The 21,042-nt window shown below is 39.2% G+C and overlaps 1 long non-coding RNA gene and 1 pseudogene across 5 annotated transcripts in view; one reads left to right on the top strand and one right to left on the bottom strand.

The window, feature by feature from the left end:
- The window catches only part of LOC110257249 (uncharacterized), an 830,883-nt gene that overhangs the window by 395,755 nt on the left and 414,086 nt on the right, over nt 1–21,042 (top strand). The gene's annotated exons all lie outside the window — the stretch shown is intronic.
- Nucleotides 12,915–13,377, bottom strand: LOC100512992 (peptidyl-prolyl cis-trans isomerase NIMA-interacting 1 pseudogene; annotated as a pseudogene).

Raw genomic sequence — 21,042 nt, 5'->3', positions numbered from 1 at the left:
ATAAGAAGGACCAAGTACAGTGCTCAGCACTTAGCAGGTGCTAAAGATACAGTAGCTCTGAGGAGAGCTGAGCTTTTGATGGTATGAATGAAAGAGAGAAAATGAGGAGTTCCCATCCTGGCACAGAAGAAATGAAACTGACTAGGAACCATAAGGTTGTGGGTTCAATCCCTGGCCTTGCTCAGTGGGTTAAGGATCCGGCGTTACATGAGCTGTGGTGTAGGTTGCAGACGCGGCTCGGATCTGGCATTGCCATGGCTCTGGCATAGGCCGGCAGCAACAGCTCCGATTAGACCCCTAGCCTGGAAACCTCCATATGCAGTGAGTGCAGCCCTAAAAGACACACACACACACACACACACACACACACACACACACACACGAGAGAGAGAGAGAGAGAGAGAGAGAGAGAGAGAGAGAGAGAGAGAGAGAGAGAGAATGAAAAGACAGGGTAGAGCAATGAAGCACCTTGACTTTATCCTCCCATCTCCTGAAATGGCCAGGTAAGATCACAGCCAGTTAAGTATATCTTTGCTCCAGGAGGTGTGTTTGTCACTTTCCAAAATGGCAAACTATAGTCCTTGAGGTTACTTTATTGCTCGAAGATTGACTGCAAGCTTGCCTGATGGCAAACCAGCCTTCAGGGCATGCTGGGAGGTGGATTTATTTGTTATTCCTGCGTGGGAGGTTTTAGCTTCTGGGTTGTTGAAGAACAAACAAAAATATCCCTTAAAAATAGGTTATGGTTTGGTGAAGCTTGAAATCTAATCCTGTGGTTCAGCCCTAAGAGAAAATCTTCATTAAGTTTTTCAAGGTTTGCTCTGGTAGGCTGTAGTTTGCTCTGTGTGGTATAGTTTGTTCATTTGATTTCTTAAAATATTGCATTTAAATATTATTTATCTTGGTTGCTGGGTTTTGGGCTCCTCCTTAAATGTTGTACCTGGGGCTCATACCTTCCTGTCTCATCCTAGTCCTAGCCCTGTCCCTTGGTCCATAGCAACCAATGGCACCCCTACCATGAGGAAGAGAGGCTATAATTGCATGGCAAGGTCCTTTGCAAGCCTAAAGGTAAATATTAGCAAAAGGGATTTTTTTTTCTCATCATAAGCTGGATAGCAATGAAACAGTTTGCCTTTATGAAATGGTGCTTGCCCTGCCATGAAGATACAACCCAGATTAGGCGACTTCATGCAAGAAGGCTAAGAAGGTTTGGTATCTATGCACTGGATGGTAGATTCAGCTGGAAAACTTTTCCTTTGTAATTGCATGAATTGAAGCCATTCATTCTTCCATTCAGCAAATATCATTTTGGTGTCAGTGCTATGCTAGATACTGAATGTGATCATGAGTAAAGAGACCACGTCTCCATCATCCTCAGGAGTTCCTGTTTCTCAGCTGTGAAGGTGGCACGAGTGGACGAAAACACCAAAGTCGTGTTTATTTATTTTATTGTTCATTTATTGAATGCTAACTATGTCCAAGACACTGTGGCTGCGTGTTCTACGTGCCTTATTTTAAATTTGTTATGTAAATAAAAGGTACATATAGTGCGAAATCTCCAAATCTTATTTATATAACTTGTATCTCCACAGTAGCCACGATCCCAAATGAGATACAGAAAAAGAGTGTTTCCATGACCCCAGTAATATGCTCCATGCCAGTCAATCTCCATTTCCTTCAGAGGCAATCTCAGCTTTGCTCTCTAATACCTTATATTAATTTTGCCTATTCACTGATTAAATATATGTGAAATTTCACAGTATGTTAAAATTTGAAACTGCCTTCCTTAAATAAGTATGCTTTTGAGATTCATCCATATTACTGTAGGTTTTAATAGCCTATTTCTTATTTCTCAGTAGTATGCCATTATATGAATATAACCATTTATTTTTTTCAACTCTTCACCTATTAATGGATAGTTGTTTCCAGTTTCATGGTATTAAAAATAAAGTTTCTTTGAACATTTTATTTTTCTTTAAGTCTTTTAACCGATATGGATTTTCTTTTCTTTTGGGTTATGAGGTAGGGCTATATTTAACTTTTTAGGAAACTACAAGATAGTTTTTCACAGTGGTTGGACCAAATTATATTCCTACCAATAATACATGAGACTTCCAGTTGGTCCACATCTTTGCCAATATTTGGTGTTGTTCATATTTTTAATTTTAGCTATTCTAGTTTTGGTATAAATGTGTTTTCCCTCTTTAAAAATTATGTTTTAACTTTACATATAATAAAATTGACTTTTTGCTGGTATATAGTTATGTGAGTTTTAACTATGTGTAGATTTTTATAACTACCCCACTCCCCATGATCAGGATATAGAATCGTTCCTTCATCTGCAAAACCTTCCTTTTACTGCCTTGTTATGACCAAATCCTCCTCTCACTCTAACTCCGGGACCATTGATGTGTTGCCTCTCCTAGTTTTCCCAGAATGTCACATAAATGGTACCACATATTTAATTTTTGTGACCAGCTTCTCTCACTTAGCAAAGTACCTTTGAGATTCATTCATGTTGTTGTATCTATCAGTAGTTTTTCTTGGAATGAGTGAACTTCTTTGAGTCAGATACTGACTCACAGACTTTGAAAAACATATGGTTTCCAAATGAGACAGGTTGGGGGTGGGGGGATGCACTGAGGGTTTGGGATGAAAATGCTGTAAAGTTTGGTTGTGTTGATTGTTGTACACCTATAAATGTAATAAAATTCATTGAGTAGTTAAAAAAATAATTTTCCTTATTGTGGATAAAGAACTGCTATAATATGTTTACTACCCACATGTTTACCATTTTTTGTGTGTTCTATATTTCTAGAAATCTAAGTGTCATCTATCTTCAGCCTAAAAAACTTCCTTTACTACTCTTTTGCACAGATATACTAGCAATTAATTCCCCCAACATTTATTTATTTGAAATTTAAAAAAATTTTCTTTTAGTTATAAAGAATATTTTCACTAGATATGGATTTATAGGTTGACAGTTTTATTTTCCTCAGAACTTTAAAGATGTCATTCCGTTGGCTTCTGTTACTTCGAACCTCTGATGAAAAATCAGCTCTCACTATATTTTTATCACCTGTATGTAATGTGCTTTTTACCTCTGATTTCTCTCTCTCTCTCTTTTTTTTAAGGCTGCATCTGCAGCATGTGGAAGTTCCTGGGCTAGGGAAGGGGAGCTGCAGCTGCAGCTTCCAATGCCGGATCCTTAACCCAATAAGGAAAGCCAGGGATCAAAGCCATGTCCTCATGGATAGTGGTTGGGTTCTTAATCTACTGAACCACAATGGGAATTCCAGAGTCTTCTCTTTTAAAAATTTTGTTTTATTGAAGTATAGTTGATTTACACACACACACACACACACACACCCATATATATTATACACACACATACATATAGTCTGTTTCATATTCTTTTCCATTATGGTTTATTACAGCATATTGAATATAGTTCCTTGTCTATACAGTAAGACCTTGTTGTTTATCCATTATATATATAGCAATTTGCATCTGCTAATCTCAAACTCCCAATCCATCCCTTCCCCACCCCCTCCCATTTGCAAACACAAGTCTGTTTTCTATAAGATTTTTCTTTTTATCTTTCACTTTTATCAGTTTGGCTCTATATTGATCCTGCTTGGGGCTTGCAATATCTCTGATTTGATCTTTTTTCATAGTATGTGGAAAATTTTCAGCCAATATTTCTTCAAATGTTTTCATTTTTCTTTTATCTCCTTATAAGTCTCTAATTATACGTGTTAGACTGGTAGATATTTTCCCAAAGGTTATTGAGACTGTTATTTTTTTCCTAATGATTTTCTCTCTATTCTTAAAATTGGATAACTTCTATTGCTGTCCTCTCAAGTTCACTAACCCTTTTGCCTTGTTTCCATTCTGCTGTTAATTCCATTAAATGAAATTTCATTTCTAATATTGTATGTGTCAGTCCTAGAATTATCGCTTGGTTCTTTTCTGTGATTTCAATTTTTCTTTGGATAATCCCCTCTCATTGTTCATTAGTACAATTTTTTTCTTAAAATTTTTGTACATATTTCTAATATTTGCATTAAATCCTGGTCTGATAATTATCTGGGATATCCTGGAGATCTATTTCTATTACTTGCCTTTAACCTTGACTATGGGTCACATTTTTCTCTTTCTTCTCATATATAGTAAAATTGGTTGTTGTGAAAGATGTATTGTAGATATTTTAAAATTTTTATTTTACCATGCGCATAAGTTACTGAATGATCATGTCGAACTAATGAGGGATTGGTTTTACACATTTTTATAGCATGTGTGTTTCTGGATTGCTTGTAATCATAAGGGGAATCCCTAATCCTGATAAATTGTCTGTAACCTGTGCTATAGCCTTTCTGGAGCATTAATGGAAAACCCAAGTCATTATGAAACATTTCTAACATGGCATGGTCTAACCCCCAAGTGCTCTCTCTTCTGAAGTGGGCAGAAGCTGAAATATCCCTTTAGACATATGGCCTTCTACTGTTGATTTCTACTTGGTTTCTTGGGTTCTTCGCAAGTCCTTTTCTGGAGCTGGCTAAAGATTTGAGAGGTGTTTATATTCAGGTTTTGGTGCATCCTCCTCTTTAGGTTCTCTTGGATTTTTTCCATCAATTTCTAGCCATCCTGGTAGCATTGCAATCTTCAGACACCTTTAGCCAGTAAGACTGCCATGTTCTTTTTGACTATTACCCAGTCTGCACCACATGCACCAGAGAATGCCCTAAGTAAAAGCTAAATACAGATCTCATGTTGTTTCCATCTTTCATGGGTAGAATACACACCAATTTCTTCCTGCTTTTGATCACTCTCAATACTTTAAAAGTTATCTTTTTAAAAAATCATTTCATTCACAGTTTATTATTGTCATCTGTAATTGAGTTAATATAATGCAAGTTATCCTATTTTACTGGAATTGGAACCTCTCTCTATGAATTATTTCCTCTTAAAATAATTCTATTATTATTGTTGCATATTTTTAATATTAATATAATCCAGTTATTGTTACCACTGTTTTTGGATGAGTAAAATAAGACTAAGGGAGATTAATTTACTTTCTTGAAGCTATCCAGCTTGCAAGTGCTATAGGGTCTGACTACTGTATTATTTTTATAGTTCTTTTTAAAAATTTTTACAGCCATACCTGCAGCATATGGAAGTTCCAAGGCTAGAGGTTGAATTGGAGCCACAGCCATGGCAGCCTACACCTCAGACACATCAACATTGGATTCAAGCTGTATCTGTGACCTATGCTGCAGCTTATGGCAATGCTGTATCCTTAACCCACTGAGCAAGGCCGGAATCAAACCAGCATCCTTGTAGATTTTCTGTCAGGTTCTTAACCTGCTGAGCCACAATGGGAACTCCTAGTTCCTGCTTTTGATTGACTTATAGTTGATTTATAATTCTTCAGATGTATATCAAAGTGAGTCAGTCATCTTTTTCAGATTATTTTCCATTTATAGGATATAATAAGATATTGAATATAGTTTTCTCTGCTATACAATAGATCTTGGTTGTTTATCTATTTTGTATTAGTAGTATGTATGTTAATCTGACTTTAGACCCCATAATTTTAGTTATAAATCTATGGTACTGTACCTTTTAGTAACTCAGGGTAAGGAATGAAAAAAATCTTGTGACCTCAGGGGAAAACTCAGCATGTTGGTTGTAGGCACAGTCTGTGTTCATTCACTCTGTACAATAACCAAAGAGGGGAATCATTGCAATGACCCACGTATTTTACTTATGTCATGTTGTTAAAATGTGTGCAGTTTGCAGGCTGGTGTCTTCCTGACTTCAATTACTGGGCCATGTTAAGCAGTTGATCCTTCTGTCAGAGGTATGATTGCTTACTAGGCAGACGAGGTAGCCTTAGGCACCCCATAGGTGGAATGGCATTATATAGTCATCTAATAGAAAGATAAGCCCTGAAAGAAAGGCAAAGACCTGAAAGATTGTATTGCTAATGTATCCTGGGCTGCCATAACAACATACCCTGGAACAGAAATATCATACCATATCTAACAGAAATTTATTTTCTCACAGATCTGGAGACTAGAAGATTAATATTAACATTCTAGCCAATCTAGTTTCTGATGACATCTCTTTTCCCAGCTTGCAGATGGTTGCCTTCTTGCTACATCCTTTTTTTTTTTTTTTTTTTTTTTTTTTGTCTTTTTGCCATTTCTTGGGCCGCTTTCGCGGCATATGGAGGTTCCCAGGCTAGGAGTCGAATTGGAGCTGTAGCCACCGGCCTACGCCAGAGCCACAGCAACACAGGATCCGAGCCGCATCTGCAACCTACACCACAGCTCACGGCAATGCCGGATCCTTAACCCACTGAGCAAGGGCAGGGACTGAACCTGCAACCTCATGGTTCCTAGTTGGATTCGTTAACCACTGCACCACGATGGGAACTCCATTCTTGCTACATCCTTATAGGACCTTTCCCTGCTGTGTGCATGGGTTCTGGTGCCCCTCCTTTCTCTATAAGGACACCAATCCCACTGGAGCAGGGTCCCATCCTCATGACCCCATCTAACTCTAATTGCTTTCAAAGAATCCGTCTCCAAATACTCTTGCATTAAGGGTTAGGACTTTAATGTACAATTCAGTGCATAACAGCTAAACATTAGTCTCCATGTAACATATGAAGTGAACAAGGTCACATAGAATCAGATCTGAAACAGCTTTGCAAGGATCCTAGCTTGTTTAGTGTTTTCCCACTGGTGGGTAGTCCTTTGACTGAGCTTGTCAAGAAGAGATCTTTTGGAGTTCCCATCATGGCACAGCAGAAATGAATCTGACTAGGAACCATGAGGTTGTGGGTTTGACCCCTGGCCTCTCTCAGTGGGTTAAGGATCCGGTGTTGCCATGAGCTGTGGTGTAGGTCGCAGACGTGTCTTGGATCTGACATTGCTGTGGCTGTGGTGTAGGCTGGCAGCAACAGCTCCGACTAGACCCCTAGCCTGGGAATCTCCATATACTGTGGGTGCGGCCCTAAAAAGACAAAAGACATTTAAAAAAAAAAAAAAAAAGAGAAGAGATCTTCTTTTCTTTAGGTAGTCAGGAGACTTCTGTAAGAATTGTCATTGCACATGAGCAGAACAAGCAATAACCTACCCAGAATAATTTGGCTTTTTCCAACTAACCCTAAACTATCCTTGACTTTGTTGCTTGAAACTTCCATGAAAGAAATTCCACTAGATGAATGCATGGCCTTTAATAGCATAGCTAGCCTGGTTAGAGATAAGTCATTTAACATTTTAGCATGGATAAGTTGATATAATCCTTTCTGATATGGGCACTTCTATGGATAAATCCTAACAGGAAAACCTTTTACTGTATGCATTATCTTCATCAAGCCATTAACTTAAATCTCAGTTTCCTCGTCCATCAGGTGGTGATAATGATGCATGTAAGTTCTAAAATACCAGACATTGTAAACTCACAATAAGAGATAGCAGCTAATGACTGGTGGTGATGATGAAGGAGGAGGAAATCAGAACTATGGGTCACCAGTGCTATTAGGAAGGCTATTTCAAGCTTCTTGGGTATTCAGGGACCTTGGGAACATGGGATCTGAGAGAGGAAAATAAGGCCACGTAGAAAAAAAGGAAGATAGGGACGTTAAAAAAAATAGTTTGAAAGGACTCACAGAATGGGAGAAAATATTTGCAGTTCAAATATCTGGTAAAGGGATAATAGCTAGAATATATAAAGAACTTCTACACCTCAAGAGTAAAAAATAACCCAATCAAAAAATGGCAAAGGATTTGAAGACGTATTTCTTCCTTTGAAGAAGCTATAAAAATGTTCACTAAACAAAGAAAAAGATGCTCAGCATCGTCAGGGAAATGAAAGTCGAAGCTGCAATAAGAGAAAACACATCATACCCATTAGGATGGCTCTTAATGAGATAAAACAAAAACTAGAAACTCCCAAGGGTTGGTGAGTATGTGCAGAAACGGGAATACTTGTGCATCGTTGGTGAGAATGTAAAATGGTTCAGCTGCTGAGGAAAGTGGCTTGGCGGTTCCTTAAAAAATTACATAGAATTATCATATGATGCAGTAAATTCACTTCTAGATAAATACCTAAAAGGATTAAAAACAGATACTTGTACACCAGTGTTCATAGCAGCAAGATTCCCAATAGCCAAAAAGTAGATAAAACTCATATCTCCATCAACAGATAAATGGATAGGGAAAAATGTGCATGCAATGGAATATTAAGCCATAAATGGAACGGAATTGTGATATATGCTATAATGTAAGGTTTCTATCCTTCCAACTTCATGAACATTAAATACACTAGATTAAGTGAAACAGGACTGATATTGTAAAATTCCACTTATATGAAGTACCTAGAAGAGGTAAATTCATAGAGACAGAAAGTAGCTTAGAAGTTACCAGAGCCTGAGAGGAGAGAGGAAGGAGGGTTTATTGTTTAGTGGGTACAAAGCTTCTGGAAGATGAGAAATTTCTGGAAATGTTTAGTGGTGATAGTTGGACAACATTGTGAATGGATTTAATGCCACTGAATTGTACATTTAAGGATGGTTAAAATGGTAAATTTTATGTTTATACATTTTATCACAGTAAAAATATTTTAAAATGATTGGAAATATTAGGTTGAAATTTAATCTGTACAACTTTGCCTAGAAGAGGCATATAAATAGCAAGAATTTGTATTCCCATTTCTAAGATGAAATTACAAGGGGCCCAAGATAGAAACACAGCATATCAGGGTAACCTAGCAGAGAAGGGGGAGTCCAGTACATAAACCCCATGTCACTGGTAAATTCATTGAGTCTTGGTAACTGAGAGGCTGATGTTACAAATATAGTGATAAAGGAGAAACTTTTTGAGCAACTACTCTTTTTCACCTCTCTTCCAGGTACTTCTGGGGGTTGTCTGTAGAAATCTCCACCATAATTCTTAGTCTCAAGGATTTATAATCTGGTTGAGTACAATAGTTTAATCACACATAAGACAATTTATGAGAAATGCGAGATTAACAATTAAGAGTTGGGTTGGGTGATTTAAAACTGTAAAGTACTATGGTAGGGGAGATTGAGCAAAAGGGCTAGTAGTGTCTGAAGGCTCTGACCTTGAGTGGGGTCTTGGTTTGAGCTAATGTGTTGATAAAACTGACAAGTGGTGGATCAGCTACGTTATTGATGAATGCTGAGTGGTTCAGCATCCTGTGGTTCCAGCAAGAGACTAAAGGATTTATCAAAGCTTCCCATGAAAGCTGTACTAACTGGATTAGATGCTAACATGGATTGAGGCTTTCAGTAGGATTAACCCCAATTGCAGTGAATTAGTTTCTCTTTTTTTAATCCTTTCCTTTCCTTGCCTTGCCTTGCCTTGCCTTACCTTGTAAGTTGATTCTTTGGCAGAGCCAGGTATTTTCGATGCAATACCCAGGTTGAGTTTTCTGGAGTTAAATAAATCTGGGGAAGGAATTTTTTTAAGTGGCCTTTCCTTGGTTCTTATACCCTAGAGGATTCAATTCAGTGGTGAGGAGATTTTACATCTTTCATCTTAGCCTTTCATCATGAGTTTCTCTATCACCCAACCTTGAAGTCTCAACTACTGCTTCAGGATTCCTGAAAATGTGGGGAGGCCTGAGGCCAGAAAGACAACTCCAGATGGTCCCAATATGAAAGCTACAGAATTGGTGTTTGTGAGGCTAGTTTTAGGTGGTTTAATCAGTGAGATCCATTTCTAGAGAGTTTTCCAAGTCCTTGATGGTACTCTCATGGCTTCCTTGATGAAGAATGGTCATCAAAACATCATCCTCTTCTTGTGCCTTTTTCTTTTCTTTTATTCCCTCTTGCTCTTGTTCCTTTCATGTTAACTGAGTATTATTAAAATGATTGAAACCTAAATAAATACAGTTCTCTTAACTGAGCCTTAATAAATCTTTTCCAAACTGAACTGAATGTCTAAGCATATTATCTTGCTGTTGGGAGCCTCTGCCTGGCATTCACGTATGACCATCAAATGGCCCCACTCACTTTCCATGCTTCCAAAATATCCTCTAATCCAAAGATGTCCATCTCACCTTTCAAACACAGTGTGTGCATTCCACAGTCGAAGCTTGATGGGCTGATTTCTTTACAGGGAATCCCCTTTCTCCATCCCTACATCTTGACTCTGCAAATCCCGCTGCCTTCCTAGACAGTTGTTCAAACATTGCTCTAAATCTTATAGTTCTCACCATCCTCTGCATCTATCTTATTTTCTGTGCTCCATCAATAACCAATGTGCGTGCAGCAGACTTTATCGCCAACTCCTGGCAGATGCTACTAAACCAAAGTGTTTTTCCACATGTCTTTGTCTTTGTCTCTTTCAATATTGCTGGAAAAGTTTATTGGCTTTTCTCTTCATCACCACACACTGCATGATTGCTTTTGCAGCTTGTCAGGTCTTTATTGGGCACATAATCCCAGTACTGCCTGAAGTGGTGTTTTGGAAGCTCGTCCTATAATTCTTCTACATTTTTAGTTGGCTTAGATACTCTGTCTCAGCTCTGGCTCCATTTGTGCCTGGGGGTTATGACTCAACCTGTGACTAAGGTCTAGAATCGATTTACGTTGGGAGTTACATCATCAGAGTAAATACATGTAAAAATATTGTAGTTCATTGACTTTTTGTCTGTACAAAATGGATATTTTTTAAATTACCATAGCCCTGTTGCCCAGCAGAGAGCCCAGCACATATAAGTAACTTTAATAGCTGTTGAATAAAGAATTCATGAATGGCCTCATTCCATGATCAAGATCAGAGCCCAAGATTGGTTGAGGTTAAGACTAATTCTGTACCCAAGGTTAGATAGCAGTTTGTGGCAAGTTTCAGGAGCAGGTCTGGTCATTTGTAGCTAAGGTCAGATTTTACTCTTTGAGTGGGGGCAGGGTACAGTTTGTGGTCACGTTCAGTGTTTAGTGGGAGGCTAGGGTTGGGAGTCGGTGTCCAGTCAAGGAAGACAGAAGGCAAACTGGTCCAAATGGAATTACGTTCTTGCTCTCAAGCTTACTGTCACTGAGAGCGGAATGCCAGCAGTGGCTAGCTACTGGGAATAGGAAGTTCAGTACGGAGCAAATCTCCCAGAACACACTGCCTGATTTCAACCTAGAGCAGTTGATGGACTCTATTACATTTATACCCCCTACTGGATGGTTTTCAATTGAATTTCAGGTAGGGGGACTTCTGACTTCATTTGCTGAAGGCTTCAGTTCACAGTTTGGAAATTAATGGCCTAATTTCAAGTTCTAGATTAAAGATTGCTCTGCAGTGCTGCTTGGGCACAGGAGGAGTTGTTGAATTATGATTTCAAATTGTTCGTTGGTCCCATATGCTCACTTGCTTTCTGTTCTCGTTAAATGTCAGTCCCTGCCACCTCTGCTGGGGTGTCTCTCTGACTCTGCTGCTGTGTCTGTCTTGAATTCCTCTGGCTGGCTGTCTCCTGCCCATATCCAATTTTCTTTTGTCCTCTCCTGGTTTTAGCAGTCACCTTGCTGGGTTCTTGCTGAAGTAGCAGTGCTCCCAAATGATTAATAACTTGGAAAATGGCTCTGAATATGGTGATGGATTAATCCCAGTGGAGAAGGAATAACTTGGAGGCCAGATGTCTTGGAAGGGAAATGACCACTGGAAGCTCTGGGCAAATTTTCTCCTTCAACTAAGCCACTGCTTGGATGTACAGAACCTCCTGTATCACTGCCAGACCTTCTCCCAGGACCTCAGCTTCCAAGGTCCTGTTGCTATTTCATTATTAAAATTTACAATTTTAGGGTCCTATATAGTCTGATCTCTCCTTTGGGCTCTAAGACTCAGGTTTAGATCTTGGATTTGTCATAAATCAGGTTTTATATTTTGCACAAGCCATTTAAGCTTTAGACTTCAGTTTCCTCATCTATAAACTGGAAACAGTAGTCTCTGAGGATAAAAGGAGGTAATAAATTTGTCAGTCCTTTGTAAATTGAAAAGTTTCACTCAAAAATAAGAATCGGTTTTATGGGTACTCCTATATATATTTTCTTTTTCATCTTATAAAAGGGATTTTTATTTGATGACTTAGAGTCATGGATAATATAGACATCACAGGTATCAGAACAGGTCAGGGAGATATGTATTTGGCTGGAATGATGAGCACGTCTTAGTGATTATTGCTGGAAATTGATTTTTGCCTACGTTTGTGGATATTCCCTCTTTTGATTCAACACAAACACACATTTATTCACATGCAAACTTATTCATGATATAGGGAGTCATTTGAAGATAGAATTAATTCTATAAGTAATTTATTTCCTTGTAAATTACCATGATTCGCAATGTCACATTGTCTGTTAGAAATTCTTATCATTAGTAATATGTGTCATTATTAATTTTTTTTTTTTTGTAGTTCCAGGTTTAATTCTGGTTGGGGAGGGCACTACTCTGCTGTGTAGAGAGGACCCTTAAGCAGCAGGCTGCCTGGGCCCCAGGAGGAGCATCTGCTTTTTACAATTGAATAGAGGAACACAACCTAACCAGAAACAACTTAAGGCCCTCCTGCCCCCATCCTGGACCTGGGCCTTATCTTTGGGATGTGTCACCCCCACCCATTGTTCTGGGACCTTGTGGCGGCCGGGGGGGCTCTCCACCCTGGGCCCTTCTGAAGTCAGTTCCTAAAGGGAAGAGGAGTCTGGCAGGGAGCCCCCGATGGTGAAGAGCCCCCCTCCCAGCCATGCTGGGATCAATAAATACAGTGTGACATTAGCAGGGGTTGGGGTGAGGGCACTGGTCAGCTGGCAGCAGGGAGCAGAGTCTGCGGGCCCAGCCTCCTCCTCCTTGTCCCGCCCCACCGCATCCTGGAGGCTTGGCCGGGGCTGTCCACATCCCTCAGTCCGTGCACAGGATGATGTGGATACCGGAATCCGTGAACATGGGCCTGCTCATTCCGCCCCCACCCCCGCCCCTGTCTACAGTGCAAAGGAGGCATCTTCAAATGGCTTCTGCATCCGACCTCTGCTGAAGGCCACCCCGGTCTCCCCTGGCCTTGGCAGAGCTGCATTCACTGAACTGTAAGGCCAGAGATTCAAAGTCCTCCTCTCCCGACTTAATCTTTTGGATGTAGCCTTTGATCAGCTCTTCTCCTGCTGCCAGGAGGAGGCCGCCGTGACAGGCTGTGCTGGATCAGCAGGTGCAAGCAGCAGACCCCAGTGGGCTCCCTTTGTCCGTTTTTGCAGTTGCCACTTGGCTGCTCCCACTGGCTGGTGTTAGTGATGTGATCGAAGTGGTACACCTGGCCTGAGCCGCAGTTCATGCGCTTCTCCCACCTGGGCGGCAGTGACTCTCCCTCCATCTTCCCTTCTGCCTCAGCTCATTGTTAATTAATAGATGGAAATACTGACACATTTGATTCTGCCCTGTCATTATTCTCTTTGGACCCAACATGAGCAAGATGTTTTGTTTATATTTATAATTCTACAGCCTTGGATGAGGCCCATGCCACTTATGAAGTCTTTCATGTTTGTCATGCAGCAGCTTGAATGAGAGATCTTTCTCAGAAACCTCATTCAGCTAATAGGTTTGGAGCACCTGCAGTATTACCACTAGAGATCAGCTAGAACAAGATAGATACAAACTCTGTCCTCATGTTGCTTAAGTTTTACATTCTTTTTTTTTTTTTTTTGTCTTTTGGCTATTTCTTTGGGCCGCTCCCGCAGCATATGGAGGTTCCCAGGCTAGGGGTCGAATCGGAGCTGTAGCCACTGGCCTACGCCAGAGCCACAGCAACGCGGGATCCAAAGCCGCGTCTGCAACCTACACCACAGCTCACGGCAATGCCGGATCTTCAACCCACTGAGCAAGGGCAGGGACCGAACCCGCAACCTCATGGTTCCTAGTCGGATTCGTTAACCACTGCGCCACGACGGGAACTCCAAGTTTTACATCCTATTAGCGAGGTGCTGTTCTAAGCACTTTGAGTGGAATGTTAACCAAGATCGACAGGGTCCCTGTTCCCGTGGAGACAGATGATACAAAAATAAAAATATATTAAGTTCTGTAGAGAGAAAGAAACAGAGTGATGCAGTAGAGAGCACCATAGATGCTACCTCAGAAAAGGCTACCTCTGAGGGTGTGACCTTTAAGCGGAAGCTCGAAAGGCAAGAAAGAGTAAGCCATGAATAGTTTTAAGACAATGAAAACAAAAGGTCAGAGTAGCTGGTGCCTTATGAGCCAATGGAAAAAGATGAGATTGTAGGTGAAAATTGTCTAGGATGTTGTAGCTTGTTGATTCTTAGTGCATCAGAAGTTTCATTTTAAGCTGTAAAGTGATAGGTTTAATATGTGTTTTAAAAAGATCAGTAGCTTATTCTGGCTGTTTGAGGACAATGGATTATAGGACTGAAATGATAGCAAGCTCAGGGAGACATACTAGGAGGTATTTCAGTAGTACAGACAAGGATGGTAGAGATTGGGACTGTGGCATTAGTAGTGGAGATGGAGAAAAGAGGAAGAATTCAAGGCAGAGGCCATACTTAGTGGAAAATTGTGTGTTGGAAATAGGGGGGGAGGGATTTTTGCCACTCCATTTTAATATGCTTAGTCATCTGTCTCTTCATGGATTGTAAGCTTCTTGAGGTCAGAACCTTGTTCCTTAACTATTCCTTGTACTTAGCACAATCTTTGGTATGATGGTTGAATGCTGAATGAAAGAATAAATGGATGCATATACATATACAAGAATATAAGTAGCGACCAATTATCTTAAATGTAGATATTCTCTTATATTTTAAACATCTTAATTTGTATTTGATGTGTAGATTTTTGTTTACTCTTCACAACTGAGTTTTAATAACATGAGAGCAGCAAGATGACATTTCTTTTAAAGCTAAATATCCCATGACTGTCTAGTAGTGATTTAAAAGCCCCAAACAGTGGAAACTTTTCTTCACCAAGGCAGAGATTCTGTGAACTTCATCTTACATCTGCCTTTTGCCTTGATAAAGTCTGTTTTCCTTAGCAGCTTTGCTTTAGGACACAGGTCATTTGTAATTGACTAAAATTGATTTCTCATTGAGAAATGAAGGAGAGGTAATTAAGATGAAATCCAAGCTGCAAGTTCCATCAAGTCAGACTTTCTGCAAGGACTCCTCAGCTTAGGGAGCTAGGCTCATTGAGCAAGGACTGGTATGGGTGGAGCAAGATTTAAATTGGAGCTGTTTTTTCATAGCCTTTGGAAAGCTGCTGATTCATCTCCTAACCAGGCCAGATCAAAGCCAAAACTGAAGAAGTTTTCTCAGGCATTTGCTCTAGGAGAGGAATGGGAGTTTGGCCTTCCACACAGAAATAAACTGGAATGTAGGTTGTATCATCTCATTGGGACTACAGAGACCCTACTGACTGCTGTGGTCCTGCCAGAAAGGTTGAAATGCCTATTTCTTCCTCATGTTAAAGCATCAAAGATTTCCTTGCAGATGCTAATGTTATGATGAAGTTGGGCAAGATGATCTATTGTCCATGCCAAAGCTGATATTTTAGGATGTTACAGCTCTTGATCTCTGAATAGAAATCCATGGAATTGTAGGCAGGTATAGCCAGGCATAAGCTAATAGATCCATTCCAAGGTCTTTCAATCCCAGCCATGGTTCTCCTGCTGTCATGATCCTGAAACGGTGGCTGTAGCCCGAGGAAGAAACTTGGTCATCCTGAGATATTGGAGCTGATAGCATGCTGGAGATCACCAAGTTTATTTATTTACTTTTTTAAAGAATTTTATTTTTAAAATTGTATAATTTGTAAAGGTTACTTTCCATTTATAGTTGTTATGATATATTGGCTATATTCCCTGTGTTGTACAATACATCCTTGCCTATCTTATACCTAATAGTTTGTGCCTCACTCCGCCATTCCTGTGACCCCATCTTACTCCCCAGTGGTAACCACTAATATCTGTGAGTCTGCTTTTTTTTTTTTTTGCTTTTTGGGTCTGCAGCCACAGCATATAGAAATTCCCAGGCTAGAAGCCATAGCTGCCAGCCTACACCACAGCCACAGCAATGCAAGATCTGAGCCACATCTGTAACCTACATCGCAGCTCACTGCAACGCCGGATCCTTAACCCGCTGAGTGCAGCCAGGGATCGAACCTGTGTCCTCATGAATACTAGTCAGGTTCATTACTACTGAGCCATAATGGGAACTCCTGCTTCTTTTTGTCATATTCACTAGATCGTTGTATATATATATTTTTGATTCCACATATAAGTGATGCACAGTATTTGTCTTTCTCTGTTTGTCTTAGTTCACTTAGTATAATATCCTCCAATTCATCCATGTTGCTGTAAATGACAAAATTTTACTCATATGTATATATATACTGTACTCAGTATATGTATATACTGGCATCTTCTTTATCCATTCATCTGTTGATGGACACCTGGGTTGCTTCCATATCTTTGCTATTGTGAATAGTGCTGCTATGAACAGACCAAATATCAGTAATGAATTTGAATCAATAATTTAAAAACTCCCAGTAAATAAAAGTCCAGAATCAGATGGCTTCACAGGATAATTCTCCCAAACATTTAGGAAAGAGTTAACACCTATCCTTCTGAAACTCTTACAAAAAAATTGTGGGAAAGAACATTTCCAAACTCATTCTATGAGTCTAGCATCACCCTGATACCAAAACCAGACAAATATATCACAAAAGGCTTATTCTTTATGTGTCCATTCATTCCAGTATTCATTCACAAAGTATCTCAACTCTTCATATGGGAAGCTTTAGGCCTAGAGAAAGAAAAGGACTTGACTGAAGTTAGACATTTGGTGGCAGATCTGAGCTGAGACAGGAACTAGGTAGCTTAAGTCTGTCTCCCCTTCTCCACACTTACACTAAGCCAAGAATATCCCTTTAATTTACACTTTTATCATGATGTAACCACCTTTCTAGTCTAAGAACTAGTTAATGTCAATACCGCATTAATGAAAAAGAAGCCAGTTTCTAGTCCCCCATCACTGGCTTCATGGGAGTTTGGAGAACTGGAAATAAATCACCTTTATTTCCATCTAGTGGGTTCAGGAACATCGGAGTAAGACGTGGTTGAGGCTTGTGAATTCAAATTGAGATGGATTCTCTGGAACTGGGAAGAAAGACTTTGCTAAGGCAGTCATCATCATATATCTAATTTTAGGACTATCCCTCCTCCAAAGCTTTTTAGAGGAATTTCAAACTAAATGAGAAGCGCAGGCCAAATTAGGAAATACAAAGACTTGTGGTTTTCTATTACCTACTAAAACAAGTCTAAGGAAGAGTTTCCTGGTACATATCTTAAGTTAATTTCATTGAGCTAACAGATGGAAATGATATAGAATTAACAAATAATTAAACATGTAAGTGCTGATTCTAATTAATTTGTGTGAGAATGAAAAATAATTTTCTCTAAGGTTTCTTAAACATTTCCTCTGAATATGTTAAAATACTAATTTGTTTAATAAGGGAGTCATATTGGCTTAGGTTAAATTGCAGTCAGAATGATTCCATTCCCACACTTCCCAGCTATGTAGCCCTAGGAAATTTTTTCAATATTGTGGAACCTTGGTTTTCTCAATAGTAAAACGGGTGCAATAATGTTAATTTTGTAGGATTATTGTAGCATTTTATTCCAGCAATACATATCAAGAGTTTACCATATCTCTCACAAAGGTATAAACTAATTCTCAATGAATTATATTGCTCATATTATTACTTATTAATTATATTACTTATTAATATATATTATATTACTTATTAATTATATTACATATATTACTCTCAATGAATTATTACTATTGTATTTGTTAATACGTATATTAGATTTTTCAAATATCGGCTTCCTACTTTTCCAATTTCAAATTTTATATTAGCACAAGTTGACAAAAGCTAAATAAGTAAAAAACGCTATAAATATTGATGAGCCTGTTGACCTTAGCAGACCCAAATCTGACTCTCTAAGGGGGAGATTGGACACTCATTCCCAGAAACGCCTCCATGAACTTTGAATTATTTAAAACCACCCACTTGAAAGGACATGAGTCCTGCACTGACATCTTAGGCCATTATTTTGATATATGGTTTCTTCTGAAGCTCCATCTCCGTGTAACCTGTGTCTCAGCCAGGCTGCAGGCTAGTCACACTCTCGCTCTATTGACTTGCCAAGAGGAATTATTTATTTGGCACCAATAATATGCTCTGTACTGTATGGCCCTTGGTTATAATAATAGCTTGGGTTTATTTGGTATCTTTCCTCCAAAGAGTTGAGAGGACGTTCAGATACACAGGGAAGGGTAAGTGGCCGTATTGCTCCTCCTAACTTAGAGCACTGGGTCTCTTACAAACCACTTTGGGATGATGGTAATGTTGAGATGCATGTTGGGGAAAATGGCAGTGGCAATGGAGATGAAGAAAAATAGAGGAAGAGGAAGGAAGGAGGAAACTGAGAAGAGGAACAGGGAAAAGACAAAATCAAAGAGTTCTAATTTCTTTGCTGTAGGAAACAGGAAGCATCGCTATTTTACAGGAAACCTGCAGAGTGAAAGATCCCTCAAAAATATGTCACTCTTATTTCATTTGGGAGTCATATCCTTATCCTGGCATTCAAAGATTGAATTCACTCAACAAATGTAACTTTCTCTCTTTTGTCCTCAATCTTGCCTGAATTAGACTCTCAGAGCCTAGAACCTCCTCTTACAAGGAAAACATGAATTAAAATGCATTCCAAAATAACTCATTATAATCTCTGATGATAAAGTCTCAGCTTTGGAAAGGATGAAAGTGGATGGTACCAATCTCGTTATCTCCCCAAACAGTAATCCTTTCTCAAATAAAAGAGATAGTTCTTATCAAGCAGCTTTGGTTATGGAAAGCTCAGTACCTCACAAGGTAAACCATCCCAGTGTTAAGAAGATCTGGCTGTAAGAAAGGTCTTTGTTATGTTAACTGGAAATCTGTTTGCTTGCCTTTCGTTGTTGGTAATATGCAGAACTTGTTAGCCATTGTTCTACATGATGCATATATATAATTTCCAAGCTTCCCTGTAATTTAGAAGGGTAGATATTATTCTCACTTCTTTAAATAGTAGAAAAGACTCAAGGGAGTTAAATGGCTAGTCCAAGCTCACTTAGTAGGTGCTGGAGCCATATTCAAAGCCAGATATGTTTGATTCTGTAACTTATTATCTTTCTGCTTAACTGATGGTATTCTCTTCCATTTTAGCTGTCAAAACCACACTTGCTTATACAGTTACCTTATATCCCAGTGCTTCTATGCAACCTTTTTTGAATATAGCTTTGGGTGTTGAGTTTTCTATTACAAGCGTTATAGCAATTTTGTCCTATAGAATTCTTTTTTTTTTTTTTTTTTTGTCTTTTGTCTTTTGTCTTTTTTTTTTTTTTTTTTTTTTTGTTGTTGTTGTTGTTGCTATTTCTTGGGCCGCTCCCGTGGCATATGCAGGTTCCCAGGCTAGGGGTTGAATCGGAGCTGTAGCCACCGGCCTACGCCAGAGCCGCAGTAACGTGGGATCCGAGCCGTATCTGCAACCTACACCACAGCTCACGGCAACGCCGGATCGTTAACCCACTGAGCAAGGGCGGGGACCGAACCCGCAACCTCATGGTTCCTAGTCGGATTCGTTAACCACTGTGCCACGATGGGAACTCCAGTCCTATAGAATTCTTAAAGCAATTACTCCATAAGATCAGGCATCATGAAACCTCTTGTACTGGGAACTTAAAACTTTATTTAAATATTCTTTGATTATTTAGAATCATGGTATACCAGAGGTTCGAGGTATATAAGGGGTAATAAAAATGACAATGGTTGGTAGGGGTATGAGTATTTACTGTGAACCACGCATTACTCTAAGTGATTTACTTGCATTCATTCCATTAAACCTTGTGAAGTATACACATAAATTATTTTCATTTCACAAATGGAGAAATGGAAATACCAAGAAATTTATTAATTTTTCTATGATTAATAGCTATAGGTTCAGTCAGTTAAATACAAAAGGCTTTGAAATGGAAAGTTTTTTTTTTTTAAATCATATTTGTCAGCCAAACCTGTGTGACTTGAACTGATTTTGTGGTAAAGCCTGACCTGACCTGACATCACACTATTTATAATTATTTATGTCACTTAATGTTAATATTCACATGTTTTGCTACAGAAATATTTATGTGCTTAATTATTGAATACTACTCCAGACTTTGCTCAGGATAGGAGTATATCATGTAATATTTGTATGTGACTTTCCTAACTCTCCCCAGCCCCCATATTGGAAAATCATCTGGTTCCAAAGGCTTTTGGAAAAAAGGAATTAGATTTGTGCTTAGCAGTAGAACATGATTTCAAGCCAAGCTATTATATACTAGAACCTGGATTCATAATAACAATAATGTTTCTAATCCTTCCACCTAAAATATAAGAAAGCCAAGAGTCAGAGAAGAGTGACTTGACCAATATTATACAGTGGTAAAGTACGTGTTTTTCATATATTAGCAATCTTTCAAACGGGATGCGATGCTTTATCTGTGTTCATATTGTCCCTCAGCTGAACTCCTAACTCTTTGAGGATGTAGGCAGTACCTGAGATGCAGGCATTTTGCTCCTGGGCCTACCATGGCACAGTGGTTAAGAGAACCCAAGCTTTGTGGTCAGAGGACCTGCGTTTGAGTCACAGCACCATCACCTAAAGGCCAATACGTGGCTATGGGTCATCTCTCTAAGCATAAAACCCAGGGAGGACAACACTAGGGAATGATGGGGATGGAAGGGAATAACGGGGTATAGAACATGGTAAAGAAAGAAGTTCAGACAAATGGAACTTCTTCCTCTTAATGAGCTTTTGACGACTGAGTTTAACGTAATAGACTCTGGCATTCCCTTTCCTGGTTCCTTCAACCTCTGTGCTATAGTCCCTGGGTCTCACCTTTTCACTGCAGCGGGAAAGACAAGCCCTTCTGAAGCTCTTCATTTTGTTGCC

The sequence above is a fragment of the Sus scrofa genome, chromosome 16 (assembly GCF_054392235.1).
Source record: "Sus scrofa isolate SSC_HxYL_T2T_F1_AM1 chromosome 16, Sscrofa_HxYL_maternal_Yorkshire_Landrace_v2.0, whole genome shotgun sequence".
Taxonomy (NCBI): domain Eukaryota; kingdom Metazoa; phylum Chordata; class Mammalia; order Artiodactyla; family Suidae; genus Sus; species Sus scrofa.
This window is presented reverse-complemented; position numbering and strand designations above follow the sequence as displayed.